The following is a 16,110-nucleotide window of genomic DNA, read 5'->3' as shown; positions in this document are numbered from 1 at the left end:
TGTTTCATTTTTTCACTAGCTCCTATTCCATCTGTACAGGTAGCAGTTCTTCTTTGTCCACCCATCTGTCGGTGGACTTTTTGGTTACTTCCATATCTTGGCTATTGTAATACTATGCAATGTAGATTTGCGTGCCTGTGTCCTTTCAGTTCTGTCTTCTTAGTTTATAGGTCCAAGAATAGGTCTGCTGGATCATATGGTAGCTGAATGTTTACCTTTTATAGGCAGCTCTATTCTGTTCTCCTTAGTGGCTTTTTCCAGGTTACATCCCACTTAAAGTGGAGGGTATGTATTTCTTCCCAGCACCTTCAGCATTTATTCTTTGTAGTTTTTGCTGATGGTTATTCTGAGTGGTGTGAGCTGATACCTCTTTGTGGTTGAATTTGCATGTGTCTCATAATGCGTTGAAGTTGAGCGTTAAGACATGTCCATTTTATTTTTCGAGCTGTGATTAGAGCTTATTACTTCAAAGTGTTTTCTTAAAGTATGTGTCACCATTTGAAATATTTTGGCCATTATCTCCCTCAAGACATTTTGAGGGCAGGTTTCATTTACAGCCCTGCAGTACTTGTTCATATGAAGTGACCATTAGCTCAGGCTTTAAACCTGCTTTTGCAGGTAACGGCCAGAGAGCGGCAGCCTTGCTACGTTCTCCATGCTGGTACTAGGGAAACAGACCTACCGGCCAGTGGTATTCTTCGGTTATAAATTAGAGTGCAATGTGCCCGGGTAAACCCACAAATGTTGATGTCTCCTTGCTTTTGTTTGTTTTTAAATTTAATTTATATTTATTATTAGAGTAATATTCCATTGTGTACGTGGACCACTTCTTCTTGGTGCATTCCTCGGTTGATGGACATTTTCATTGCTTCCAAGTGCTGGCTATGGTAAATATTGCTGGCGTACAGGTTTGCCCGCCTGTCACTTTTTCATTCTCATTTTCTCAGGTGATAGGCCAAGCAGTGGTTGTGATTGATTGACTGGTAGCTCAATATTTCCCTTTTCAAAGCACCTACATTGTGTTTTCATTAGTGGCTCTTTACATACCCCCCCCCTTACAACCGAGGGTACGCATTTCTCCACACTCCCTTCACCGTTTATTTTTGGCAGCATTTTTCCTAATGGCCATTCTGACTGCTGTGAGCTGATAGGTTTTTGTAATATGGGTATGCATGTCATTAAAAATTTTTTAAATTCATCATATTCCTACGCCTTTTTCTTTTCTCTTAAAAGAAAAAACCGTGAGTACAATATAGCTCTTGAAACTGTCTTCTTCGAAGGTTGCCCTCTTTTGAATTTTTTGGTCGATTTTTGACCCCAGAAATTTTCTGGAGGGCAGGTGCCATTTACACAACTGCAAGTGGGTGAAAATTTAGTGACCTTTTGCAGTGGGTTCAAAGCTGCTGTTGTGGGAAACGGCCACAAGGAGGTAGCATTTCTCCATTCCCCAAGCTGGGTCCTAGGGCAGCAGAGCCTTTCTGGAAGTCATTGTCCTAGGTTGTAAATTAGAATGGAATTTGCCAGGAGAAATCCCCTTAAGTTTATGTCTCATTACTTCTTCTTGGTTTTTAAAATTTTTTTTAATCTGGGTAAAGTTTAGAATATTGTTTGTCCTAGGTGTACACAATCTGGTCCATTTGTACATTATGTATGTCTATTAATGTACAGATCCTCTTCCCATGTAAAATATTACAGTGTTCCGTCGACCTCCCTTGCTATATGTTCGGTCTTTTTGATACATGTATATAATATGTATTTGTATATGTATAGTAACACTAATCCTCATTTCTCAATTTCCCCCCTCCTTTCCTTTTAGATGAGCATAGTTTGTTTTGTTTTCTAAGCCTGTGAGTGTCTTTCTCTTTGGAAATATGTTCATCTGTGTCAGTTATTAGGTAATGCCATAAGTGATAATATAGGCTATAGGTCTTTTGCTTTCCGACCTACTTCATGTTTTGTGATTATCTCCAGGCTCATCTATGGTGCCCCAAAGAGTAGTGCTTCAAAGTTTTCCAAGGCTAATATTCCATTGTGTACATGGACCACTTCTTCTTGGTGCATTCCTCTGTTGATGGACATTTTCGTTGCTTCCAAGTGTTGCCTATGGTAAATATTGCTGGAGTGCAGGATTGCCAGCCTGTGATTTTTGATTTTCATTTTCTCAGGTGATAGACCCAGCAGTGGTTATGATTGATTGACTGGTATGGTAGCTCAACGTTTACCTTTTCAAGGCACCTCAATTGTGCTTTCATTTGTGGCTCTTACCACGTCCCCCTTAGAATCGAGGGTACGCATTGCTCCACAATCACGTCAGCATTTATTTTTGGCAGCATTTTTGTTGATGGCCATTCTGACTGGTGTGAGCTGATAGGTTTTTGTAATTTGGGTTTACATGTCTGTAAAAATTCCTACAATTCATCATTTTTCCACGCCTTTTTGTTTTCTGTTAAAAGAAAAAAGAAAAAAAGTGTGAGTATAATATACCTCTTCAAATTTTCTTTTTGGAAGGTTGCACTCTAGAATTTTTGGGTTGATTTTCGACCTCAGTATTTTTTGGAGGGCAGGTGTCATTTACAGACCTGCAATTGGTGAATATTTAGTGACCTTTTGCAGTGGGTTTAAAACTGCTGTTGTGGGAAACGGCCACAAGGATGCAGCATTTCTCCATTCCCAAATCTGGGTACTAGGGCAGCACAGCCGTTCTGGAAGTCGTTTGCCTAGGTTGTAAATTTGAATGGAATGTGCCAGGAAAACCCCCCATAAGTTTATGTCTCATTACTCCTAGTTCGTTGTTTTAATTTTTTCAATTGGGGTAATGGTTAGAATGTTGCTTGTCCAAGGTGTACATCTACATATTCTATATACCTATTTATGTAGAGATCCTCTTCCCGTGTAAATTATTACACAGTGTTCCCTAAACCTTCCTTGCTATATGGTCGGTCTTTTTGATATATGTATATAATATGTATTTGTATACATATGGTAACGCTAATCTTCATTTATCCATTCCCCCCACCTTTCCTTTTAGATAAGCATAGTTTTTTTTTAATAAGTCTGTGATTGACTTTCTCTGTGGAATTATGTTCATTTGTGTCAGTTATTAGATAACGCCTATAAGTGATATCATAGGATATAGGACTTTTGCTTTCCGACTTACCTCATGTTCTGTGATTATCTCCAAGATCATCTATGGTGCCTCAAAGAGCAGTGTTTCATTGTTTTCCATGGCTAGTATTCATTGTGTACATGGACCACTTCTTCTTTATCCTTTCATCTGTTGATGGACATTTTGGTTGCTTCACTGTCTTGTCTATTGTGAATAAGGCTGCAGTGCAACTTTTGCAGCCCGGGTCTTCATTCTGGTCTTCTCAGGTGAGAGGCCCATTGGTGCGCCTGCTGGATTGAATGGTACCTCAATTTTTCGTTTTCAACGCAGCTCCTTTCTGTTCTCATTATTAGCGTTTAACCCTTTTACATCTCACCAGCAGCTAGAGGGTACACAGTTCTCTAAAACCCCTTCAGCATTTATTGTTTGTAGACTTTTTGCCAATGGTCAGTCGACTGGTGTGAGTTGAAAACATTTTGTAGATTAGATTGCATGAGTCTAATACTTCCGGAGGTGGAGCGTTTATCCATTTTCCTTTCTTTAAAAAGAGAGTGAGTAAAACTTACCTCTTCATACTATCTTCTTGAAAATTTTGCCTGTTTTGAATTTTTTTTATCCATTCCCTACCTCAGCACAATTTTGAGGGCAGGTGTCTTTACAGCTCTGAGTCCTTGTGAATGGTAAGTGACCATTAGCAGTGGGTTAAAAGCTGCTCTTGTGGGAATCGGCCACAAGGCGGCAGCATTTCTCCTTTACCAAATCTGGTTACTAGGGCAACAGAGCCTTACTGGAAGTGGTGTTCTAGGTGGTAAATTAGAATGGAATGTGCGAGGAAAAAGCCCTTTAAGTTTATGTCTCATTACCTCTTGTTGGTATTTTGAACTTAATTTTTATTTTTTATCACAGCAAACTTGATTACAATGTTTTGTTTGTTCTAGTTGTGCAAGATGTGGTTCTTTCACACATATGCATATATCTATTCTTCTTCGGATCCTTTTCCCATGTAGGTTATGACACAATGTTGAGTAGTCTTCTCTTGGTATTGCGTAGGTCTTTGGTGATTATATATTTCACATGTGTTTGTATCTCTCTGTTAACCTCAATATGGTAATGTATCCAATCCTCACACCTTTCCATTTGGTGAACCATAAGTTTTTTTAATGAATCTATGATAGTGTTTCTCTGTGGAAATATCTTTGTATCATTTTTTAGGTAACACCTATATGTGATATGATAGGATATGTGTCTTTCGCTTTCTCACTTACTCCAAGTTGACTGATTACTTCTCGACTCATCTATGGTGCTGCAAATGGCATTGTTTCATTTTTTCACTAGCTCCTATTCCATCTGTACAGGTAGCAGTTCTTCTTTGTCCACCCATCTGTCGGTGGACTTTTTGGTTACTTCCATATCTTGGCTATTGTAATACTATGCAATGTAGATTTGCGTGCCTGTGTCCTTTCAGTTCTGTCTTCTTAGTTTATAGGTCCAAGAATAGGTCTGCTGGATCATATGGTAGCTGAATGTTTACCTTTTATAGGCAGCTCTATTCTGTTCTCCTTAGTGGCTTTTTCCAGGTTACATCCCACTTAAAGTGGAGGGTATGTATTTCTTCCCAGCACCTTCAGCATTTATTCTTTGTAGTTTTTGCTGATGGTTATTCTGAGTGGTGTGAGCTGATACCTCTTTGTGGTTGAATTTGCATGTGTCTCATAATGCGTTGAAGTTGAGCGTTAAGACATGTCCATTTTATTTTTCGAGCTGTGATTAGAGCTTATTACTTCAAAGTGTTTTCTTAAAGTATGTGTCACCATTTGAAATATTTTGGCCATTATCTCCCTCAAGACATTTTGAGGGCAGGTTTCATTTACAGCCCTGCAGTACTTGTTCATATGAAGTGACCATTAGCTCAGGCTTTAAACCTGCTTTTGCAGGTAACGGCCAGAGAGCGGCAGCCTTGCTACGTTCTCCATGCTGGTACTAGGGAAACAGACCTACCGGCCAGTGGTATTCTTCGGTTATAAATTAGAGTGCAATGTGCCCGGGTAAACCCACAAATGTTGATGTCTCCTTGCTTTTGTTTGTTTTTAAATTTAATTTATATTTATTATTAGAGTAATATTCCATTGTGTACGTGGACCACTTCTTCTTGATGCATTCCTCGGTTGATGGACATTTTCATTGCTTCCAAGTGCTGGCTATGGTAAATATTGCTGGCGTACAGGTTTGCCCGCCTGTCACTTTTTCAGTCTCATTTTCTCAGGTGATAGGCCAAGCAGTGGTTGTGATTGATTGACTGGTAGCTCAATATTTCCCTTTTCAAAGCACCTACTTTGTGTTTTCATTAGTGGCTCTTTACATGCCCCCCCCCCACAACGGAGGGTACGCATTTCTCCACACTCCCTTCACCGTTTATTTTTGGCAGCATTTTTCCTAATGGCCATTCTGACTGCTGTGAGCTGATAGGTTTTTGTAATATGGGTATGCATGTCATTAAAAATTTTTTAAATTCATCATATTCCTACGCCTTTTTCTTTTCTCTTAAAAGAAAAAACCGTGAGTACAATATAGCTCTTGAAACTGTCTTCTTCGAAGGTTGCCCTCTTTTGAATTTTTTGGTCGATTTTTGACCCCAGAAATTTTCTGGAGGGCAGGTGCCATTTACACAACTGCAAGTGGGTGAAAATTTAGTGACCTTTTGCAGTGGGTTCAAAGCTGCTGTTGTGGGAAACGGCCACAAGGAGGTAGCATTTCTCCATTCCCCAAGCTGGGTCCTAGGGCAGCAGAGCCTTTCTGGAAGTCATTGTCCTAGGTTGTAAATTAGAATGGAATTTGCCAGGAGAAATCCCCTTAAGTTTATGTCTCATTACTTCTTCTTGGTTTTTAAAATTTTTTTTAATCTGGGTAAAGTTTAGAATATTGTTTGTCCTAGGTGTACACAATCTGGTTCATTTGTACATTATGTATGTCTATTAATGTACAGATCCTCTTCCCATGTAAAATATTACAGTGTTCCGTCGACCTCCCTTGCTATATGTTCGGTCTTTTTGATACATGTATATAATATGTATTTGTATATGTATAGTAACACTAATCCTCATTTCTCAATTTCCCCCCTCCTTTCCTTTTAGATGAGCATAGTTTGTTTTGTTTTCTAAGCCTGTGAGTGTCTTTCTCTTTGGAAATATGTTCATCTGTGTCAGTTATTAGGTAATGCCATAAGTGATAATATAGGCTATAGGTCTTTTGCTTTCCGACCTACTTCATGTTTTGTGATTATCTCCAGGCTCATCTATGGTGCCCCAAAGAGTAGTGCTTCAAAGTTTTCCAAGGCTAATATTCCATTGTGTACATGGACCACTTCTTCTTGGTGCATTCCTCTGTTGATGGACATTTTCGTTGCTTCCAAGTGTTGCCTATGGTAAATATTGCTGGAGTGCAGGATTGCCAGCCTGTGATTTTTGATTTTCATTTTCTCAGGTGATAGACCCAGCAGTGGTTATGATTGATTGACTGGTATGGTAGCTCAACGTTTACCTTTTCAAGGCACCTCAATTGTGCTTTCATTTGTGGCTCTTACCACGTCCCCCTTAGAATCGAGGGTACGCATTGCTCCACAATCACGTCAGCATTTATTTTTGGCAGCATTTTTGTTGATGGCCATTCTGACTGGTGTGAGCTGATAGGTTTTTGTAATTTGGGTTTACATGTCTGTAAAAATTCCTACAATTCATCATTTTTCCACGCCTTTTTGTTTTCTGTTAAAAGAAAAAAGAAAAAAAGTGTGAGTATAATATACCTCTTCAAATTTTCTTTTTGGAAGGTTGCACTCTAGAATTTTTGGGTTGATTTTCGACCTCAGTATTTTTTGGAGGGCAGGTGTCATTTACAGACCTGCAATTGGTGAATATTTAGTGACCTTTTGCAGTGGGTTTAAAACTGCTGTTGTGGGAAACGGCCACAAGGATGCAGCATTTCTCCATTCCGGGTACTAGGGCAGCACAGCCGTTCTGGAAGTCGTTTGCCTAGGTTGTAAATTTGAATGGAATGTGCCAGGAAAACCCCCCATAAGTTTATGTCTCATTACTCCTAGTTCGTTGTTTTAATTTTTTCAATTGGGGTAATGGTTAGAATGTTGCTTGTCCAAGGTGTACATCTACATATTCTATATACCTATTTATGTAGAGATCCTCTTCCCGTGTAAATTATTACACAGTGTTCCCTAAACCTTCCTTGCTATATGGTCGGTCTTTTTGATATATGTATATAATATGTATTTGTATACATATGGTAACGCTAATCTTCATTTATCCATTCCCCCCACCTTTCCTTTTAGATAAGCATAGTTTTTTTTTAATAAGTCTGTGATTGACTTTCTCTGTGGAATTATGTTCATTTGTGTCAGTTATTAGATAACGCCTATAAGTGATATCATAGGATATAGGACTTTTGCTTTCCGACTTACCTCATGTTCTGTGATTATCTCCAAGATCATCTATGGTGCCTCAAAGAGCAGTGTTTCATTGTTTTCCATGGCTAGTATTCATTGTGTACATGGACCACTTCTTCTTTATCCTTTCATCTGTTGATGGACATTTTGGTTGCTTCACTGTCTTGTCTATTGTGAATAAGGCTGCAGTGCAACTTTTGCAGCCCGGGTCTTCATTCTGGTCTTCTCAGGTGAGAGGCCCATTGGTGCGCCTGCTGGATTGAATGGTACCTCAATTTTTCGTTTTCAACGCAGCTCCTTTCTGTTCTCATTATTAGCGTTTAACCCTTTTACATCTCACCAGCAGCTAGAGGGTACAGAGTTCTCTAAAACCCCTTCAGCATTTATTGTTTGTAGACTTTTTGCCAATGGTCAGTCGACTGGTGTGAGTTGAAAACATTTTGTAGATTAGATTGCATGAGTCTAATACTTCCTGAGGTGGAGCGTTTATCCATTTTCCTTTCTTTAAAAAGAGAGTGAGTAAAACTTACCTCTTCATACTATCTTCTTGAAAATTTTGCCTGTTTTGAATTTTTTTTATCCATTCCCTACCTCAGCACAATTTTGAGGGCAGGTGTCTTTACAGCTCTGAGTCCTTGTGAATGGTAAGTGACCATTAGCAGTGGGTTAAAAGCTGCTCTTGTGGGAATCGGCCACAAGGCGGCAGCATTTCTCCTTTACCAAATCTGGTTACTAGGGCAACAGAGCCTTACTGGAAGTGGTGTTCTAGGTGGTAAATTAGAATGGAATGTGCGAGGAAAAAGCCCTTTAAGTTTATGTCTCATTACCTCTTGTTGGTATTTTGAACTTAATTTTTATTTTTTATCACAGCAAACTTGATTACAATGTTTTGTTTGTTCTAGGTGTGCAAGATGTGGTTCTTTCACACATATGCATATATCTATTCTTCTTCGGATCCTTTTCCCATGTAGGTTATGACACAATGTTGAGTAGTCTTCTCTTGGTATTGCGTAGGTCTTTGGTGATTATATATTTCACATGTGTTTGTATCTCTCTGTTAACCTCAATATGGTAATGTATCCAATCCTCACACCTTTCCATTTGGTGACCCATAAGTTTTTTTAATGAATCTATGATAGTGTTTCTCTGTGGAAATATCTTTGTATCATTTTTTAGGTAACACCTATATGTGATATGATAGGATATGTGTCTTTCGCTTTCTCACTTACTCCAAGTTGACTGATTACTTCTCGACTCATCTATGGTGCTGCAAATGGCATTGTTTCATTTTTTCACTAGCTCCTATTCCATCTGTACAGGTAGCAGTTCTTCTTTGTCCACCCATCTGTCGGTGGACTTTTTGGTTACTTCCATATCTTGGCTATTGTAATACTATGCAATGTAGATTTGCGTGCCTGTGTCCTTTCAGTTCTGTCTTCTTAGTTTATAGGTCCAAGAATAGGTCTGCTGGATCATATGGTAGCTGAATGTTTACCTTTTATAGGCAGCTCTATTCTGTTCTCCTTAGTGGCTTTTTCCAGGTTACATCCCACTTAAAGTGGAGGGTATGTATTTCTTCCCAGCACCTTCAGCATTTATTCTTTGTAGTTTTTGCTGATGGTTATTCTGAGTGGTGTGAGCTGATACCTCTTTGTGGTTGAATTTGCATGTGTCTCATAATGCGTTGAAGTTGAGCGTTAAGACATGTCCATTTTATTTTTCGAGCTGTGATTAGAGCTTATTACTTCAAAGTGTTTTCTTAAAGTATGTGTCACCATTTGAAATATTTTGGCCATTATCTCCCTCAAGACATTTTGAGGGCAGGTTTCATTTACAGCCCTGCAGTACTTGTTCATATGAAGTGACCATTAGCTCAGGCTTTAAACCTGCTTTTGCAGGTAACGGCCAGAGAGCGGCAGCCTTGCTACGTTCTCCATGCTGGTACTAGGGAAACAGACCTACCGGCCAGTGGTATTCTTCGGTTATAAATTAGAGTGCAATGTGCCCGGGTAAACCCACAAATGTTGATGTCTCCTTGCTTTTGTTTGTTTTTAAATTTAATTTATATTTATTATTAGAGTAATATTCCATTGTGTACGTGGACCACTTCTTCTTGGTGCATTCCTCGGTTGATGGACATTTTCATTGCTTCCAAGTGCTGGCTATGGTAAATATTGCTGGCGTACAGGTTTGCCCGCCTGTCACTTTTTCATTCTCATTTTCTCAGGTGATAGGCCAAGCAGTGGTTGTGATTGATTGACTGGTAGCTCAATATTTCCCTTTTCAAAGCACCTACATTGTGTTTTCATTAGTGGCTCTTTACATACCCCCCCCCTTACAACCGAGGGTACGCATTTCTCCACACTCCCTTCACCGTTTATTTTTGGCAGCATTTTTCCTAATGGCCATTCTGACTGCTGTGAGCTGATAGGTTTTTGTAATATGGGTATGCATGTCATTAAAAATTTTTTAAATTCATCATATTCCTACGCCTTTTTCTTTTCTCTTAAAAGAAAAAACCGTGAGTACAATATAGCTCTTGAAACTGTCTTCTTCGAAGGTTGCCCTCTTTTGAATTTTTTGGTCGATTTTTGACCCCAGAAATTTTCTGGAGGGCAGGTGCCATTTACAGAACTGCAAGTGGGTGAAAATTTAGTGACCTTTTGCAGTGGGTTCAAAGCTGCTGTTGTGGGAAACGGCCACAAGGAGGTAGCATTTCTCCATTCCCCAAGCTGGGTCCTAGGGCAGCAGAGCCTTTCTGGAAGTCATTGTCCTAGGTTGTAAATTAGAATGGAATTTGCCAGGAGAAATCCCCTTAAGTTTATGTCTCATTACTTCTTCTTGGTTTTTAAAATTTTTTTTAATCTGGGTAAAGTTTAGAATATTGTTTGTCCTAGGTGTACACAATCTGGTTCATTTGTACATTATGTATGTCTATTAATGTACAGATCCTCTTCCCATGTAAAATATTACAGTGTTCCGTCGACCTCCCTTGCTATATGTTCGGTCTTTTTGATACATGTATATAATATGTATTTGTATATGTATAGTAACACTAATCCTCATTTCTCAATTTCCCCCCTCCTTTCCTTTTAGATGAGCATAGTTTGTTTTGTTTTCTAAGCCTGTGAGTGTCTTTCTCTTTGGAAATATGTTCATCTGTGTCAGTTATTAGGTAATGCCATAAGTGATAATATAGGCTATAGGTCTTTTGCTTTCCGACCTACTTCATGTTTTGTGATTATCTCCAGGCTCATCTATGGTGCCCCAAAGAGTAGTGCTTCAAAGTTTTCCAAGGCTAATATTCCATTGTGTACATGGACCACTTCTTCTTGGTGCATTCCTCTGTTGATGGACATTTTCGTTGCTTCCAAGTGTTGCCTATGGTAAATATTGCTGGAGTGCAGGATTGCCAGCCTGTGATTTTTGATTTTCATTTTCTCAGGTGATAGACCCAGCAGTGGTTATGATTGATTGACTGGTATGGTAGCTCAACGTTTACCTTTTCAAGGCACCTCAATTGTGCTTTCATTTGTGGCTCTTACCACGTCCCCCTTAGAATCGAGGGTACGCATTGCTCCACAATCACGTCAGCATTTATTTTTGGCAGCATTTTTGTTGATGGCCATTCTGACTGGTGTGAGCTGATAGGTTTTTGTAATTTGGGTTTACATGTCTGTAAAAATTCCTACAATTCATCATTTTTCCACGCCTTTTTGTTTTCTGTTAAAAGAAAAAAGAAAAAAAGTGTGAGTATAATATACCTCTTCAAATTTTCTTTTTGGAAGGTTGCACTCTAGAATTTTTGGGTTGATTTTCGACCTCAGTATTTTTTGGAGGGCAGGTGTCATTTACAGACCTGCAATTGGTGAATATTTAGTGACCTTTTGCAGTGGGTTTAAAACTGCTGTTGTGGGAAACGGCCACAAGGATGCAGCATTTCTCCATTCCCAAATCTGGGTACTAGGGCAGCACAGCCGTTCTGGAAGTCGTTTGCCTAGGTTGTAAATTTGAATGGAATGTGCCAGGAAAACCCCCCATAAGTTTATGTCTCATTACTCCTAGTTCGTTGTTTTAATTTTTTCAATTGGGGTAATGGTTAGAATGTTGCTTGTCCAAGGTGTACATCTACATATTCTATATACCTATTTATGTAGAGATCCTCTTCCCGTGTAAATTATTACACAGTGTTCCCTAAACCTTCCTTGCTATATGGTCGGTCTTTTTGATATATGTATATAATATGTATTTGTATACATATGGTAACGCTAATCTTCATTTATCCATTCCCCCCACCTTTCCTTTTAGATAAGCATAGTTTTTTTTTAATAAGTCTGTGATTGACTTTCTCTGTGGAATTATGTTCATTTGTGTCAGTTATTAGATAACGCCTATAAGTGATATCATAGGATATAGGACTTTTGCTTTCCGACTTACCTCATGTTCTGTGATTATCTCCAAGATCATCTATGGTGCCTCAAAGAGCAGTGTTTCATTGTTTTCCATGGCTAGTATTCATTGTGTACATGGACCACTTCTTCTTTATCCTTTCATCTGTTGATGGACATTTTGGTTGCTTCACTGTCTTGTCTATTGTGAATAAGGCTGCAGTGCAACTTTTGCAGCCCGGGTCTTCATTCTGGTCTTCTCAGGTGAGAGGCCCATTGGTGCGCCTGCTGGATTGAATGGTACCTCAATTTTTCGTTTTCAACGCAGCTCCTTTCTGTTCTCATTATTAGCGTTTAACCCTTTTACATCTCACCAGCAGCTAGAGGGTACAGAGTTCTCTAAAACCCCTTCAGCATTTATTGTTTGTAGACTTTTTGCCAATGGTCAGTCGACTGGTGTGAGTTGAAAACATTTTGTAGATTAGATTGCATGAGTCTAATACTTCCTGAGGTGGAGCGTTTATCCATTTTCCTTTCTTTAAAAAGAGAGTGAGTAAAACTTACCTCTTCATACTATCTTCTTGAAAATTTTGCCTGTTTTGAATTTTTTTTATCCATTCCCTACCTCAGCACAATTTTGAGGGCAGGTGTCTTTACAGCTCTGAGTCCTTGTGAATGGTAAGTGACCATTAGCAGTGGGTTAAAAGCTGCTCTTGTGGGAATCGGCCACAAGGCGGCAGCATTTCTCCTTTACCAAATCTGGTTACTAGGGCAACAGAGCCTTACTGGAAGTGGTGTTCTAGGTGGTAAATTAGAATGGAATGTGCGAGGAAAAAGCCCTTTAAGTTTATGTCTCATTACCTCTTGTTGGTATTTTGAACTTAATTTTTATTTTTTATCACAGCAAACTTGATTACAATGTTTTGTTTGTTCTAGGTGTGCAAGATGTGGTTCTTTCACACATATGCATATATCTATTCTTCTTCGGATCCTTTTCCCATGTAGGTTATGACACAATGTTGAGTAGTCTTCTCTTGGTATTGCGTAGGTCTTTGGTGATTATATATTTCACATGTGTTTGTATCTCTCTGTTAACCTCAATATGGTAATGTATCCAATCCTCACACCTTTCCATTTGGTGACCCATAAGTTTTTTTAATGAATCTATGATAGTGTTTCTCTGTGGAAATATCTTTGTATCATTTTTTAGGTAACACCTATATGTGATATGATAGGATATGTGTCTTTCGCTTTCTCACTTACTCCAAGTTGACTGATTACTTCTCGACTCATCTATGGTGCTGCAAATGGCATTGTTTCATTTTTTCACTAGCTCCTATTCCATCTGTACAGGTAGCAGTTCTTCTTTGTCCACCCATCTGTCGGTGGACTTTTTGGTTACTTCCATATCTTGGCTATTGTAATACTATGCAATGTAGATTTGCGTGCCTGTGTCCTTTCAGTTCTGTCTTCTTAGTTTATAGGTCCAAGAATAGGTCTGCTGGATCATATGGTAGCTGAATGTTTACCTTTTATAGGCAGCTCTATTCTGTTCTCCTTAGTGGCTTTTTCCAGGTTACATCCCACTTAAAGTGGAGGGTATGTATTTCTTCCCAGCACCTTCAGCATTTATTCTTTGTAGTTTTTGCTGATGGTTATTCTGAGTGGTGTGAGCTGATACCTCTTTGTGGTTGAATTTGCATGTGTCTCATAATGCGTTGAAGTTGAGCGTTAAGACATGTCCATTTTATTTTTCGAGCTGTGATTAGAGCTTATTACTTCAAAGTGTTTTCTTAAAGTATGTGTCACCATTTGAAATATTTTGGCCATTATCTCCCTCAAGACATTTTGAGGGCAGGTTTCATTTACAGCCCTGCAGTACTTGTTCATATGAAGTGACCATTAGCTCAGGCTTTAAACCTGCTTTTGCAGGTAACGGCCAGAGAGCGGCAGCCTTGCTACGTTCTCCATGCTGGTACTAGGGAAACAGACCTACCGGCCAGTGGTATTCTTCGGTTATAAATTAGAGTGCAATGTGCCCGGGTAAACCCACAAATGTTGATGTCTCCTTGCTTTTGTTTGTTTTTAAATTTAATTTATATTTATTATTAGAGTAATATTCCATTGTGTACGTGGACCACTTCTTCTTGGTGCATTCCTCGGTTGATGGACATTTTCATTGCTTCCAAGTGCTGGCTATGGTAAATATTGCTGGCGTACAGGTTTGCCCGCCTGTCACTTTTTCATTCTCATTTTCTCAGGTGATAGGCCAAGCAGTGGTTGTGATTGATTGACTGGTAGCTCAATATTTCCCTTTTCAAAGCACCTACATTGTGTTTTCATTAGTGGCTCTTTACATACCCCCCCCCTTACAACCGAGGGTACACATTTCTCCACACTCCCTTCACCGTTTATTTTTGGCAGCATTTTTCCTAATGGCCATTCTGACTGCTGTGAGCTGATAGGTTTTTGTAATATGGGTATGCATGTCATTAAAAATTTTTTAAATTCATCATATTCCTACGCCTTTTTCTTTTCTCTTAAAAGAAAAAACCGTGAGTACAATATAGCTCTTGAAACTGTCTTCTTCGAAGGTTGCCCTCTTTTGAATTTTTTGGTCGATTTTTGACCCCAGAAATTTTCTGGAGGGCAGGTGCCATTTACAGAACTGCAAGTGGGTGAAAATTTAGTGACCTTTTGCAGTGGGTTCAAAGCTGCTGTTGTGGGAAACGGCCACAAGGAGGTAGCATTTCTCCATTCCCCAAGCTGGGTCCTAGGGCAGCAGAGCCTTTCTGGAAGTCATTGTCCTAGGTTGTAAATTAGAATGGAATTTGCCAGGAGAAATCCCCTTAAGTTTATGTCTCATTACTTCTTCTTGGTTTTTAAAATTTTTTTTAATCTGGGTAAAGTTTAGAATATTGTTTGTCCTAGGTGTACACAATCTGGTCCATTTGTACATTATGTATGTCTATTAATGTACAGATCCTCTTCCCATGTAAAATATTACAGTGTTCCGTCGACCTCCCTTGCTATATGTTCGGTCTTTTTGATACATGTATATAATATGTATTTGTATATGTATAGTAACACTCACCTTCATTCTCAATTTCCCCCCTCCTTTCCTTTTAGATGAGCATAGTTTGTTTTCTAAGCCTGTGAGTGTCTTTCTCTTTGGAAATATGTTCATCTGTGTCAGTTATTAGGTAATGCCATAAGTGATAATATAGGCTATAGGTCTTTTGCTTTCCGACCTACTTCATGTTTTGTGATTATCTCCAGGCTCATCTATGGTGCCCCAAAGAGTAGTGCTTCAAAGTTTTCCAAGGCTAATATTCCATTGTGTACATGGACCACTTCTTCTTGGTGCATTCCTCTGTTGATGGACATTTTCGTTGCTTCCAAGTGTTGCCTATGGTAAATATTGCTGGAGTGCAGGATTGCCAGCCTGTGATTTTTGATTTTCATTTTCTCAGGTGATAGACCCAGCAGTGGTTATGATTGATTGACTGGTATGGTAGCTCAACGTTTACCTTTTCAAGGCACCTCAATTGTGCTTTCATTTGTGGCTCTTACCACGTCCCCCTTAGAATCGAGGGTACGCATTGCTCCACAATCACGTCAGCATTTATTTTTGGCAGCATTTTTGTTGATGGCCATTCTGACTGGTGTGAGCTGATAGGTTTTTGTAATTTGGGTTTACATGTCTGTAAAAATTCCTACAATTCATCATTTTTCCACGCCTTTTTGTTTTCTGTTAAAAGAAAAAAGAAAAAAAGTGTGAGTATAATATACCTCTTCAAATTTTCTTTTTGGAAGGTTGCACTCTAGAATTTTTGGGTTGATTTTCGACCTCAGTATTTTTTGGAGGGCAGGTGTCATTTACAGACCTGCAATTGGTGAATATTTAGTGACCTTTTGCAGTGGGTTTAAAACTGCTGTTGTGGGAAACGGCCACAAGGATGCAGCATTTCTCCATTCCCAAATCTGGGTACTAGGGCAGCACAGCCGTTCTGGAAGTCGTTTGCCTAGGTTGTAAATTTGAATGGAATGTGCCAGGAAAACCCCCCATAAGTTTATGTCTCATTACTCCTAGTTCGTTGTTTTAATTTTTTCAATTGGGGTAATGGTTAGAATGTTGCTTGTCCAAGGTGTACATCTACATATTC

Source organism: Balaenoptera borealis (genome assembly GCF_965194805.1).
Source record: "Balaenoptera borealis genome assembly, chromosome: 9".
NCBI lineage: Eukaryota > Metazoa > Chordata > Mammalia > Artiodactyla > Balaenopteridae > Balaenoptera > Balaenoptera borealis.
The sequence above is the reverse complement of the archived record's forward strand: the minus strand, read 5'-3'. Positions refer to the sequence as shown.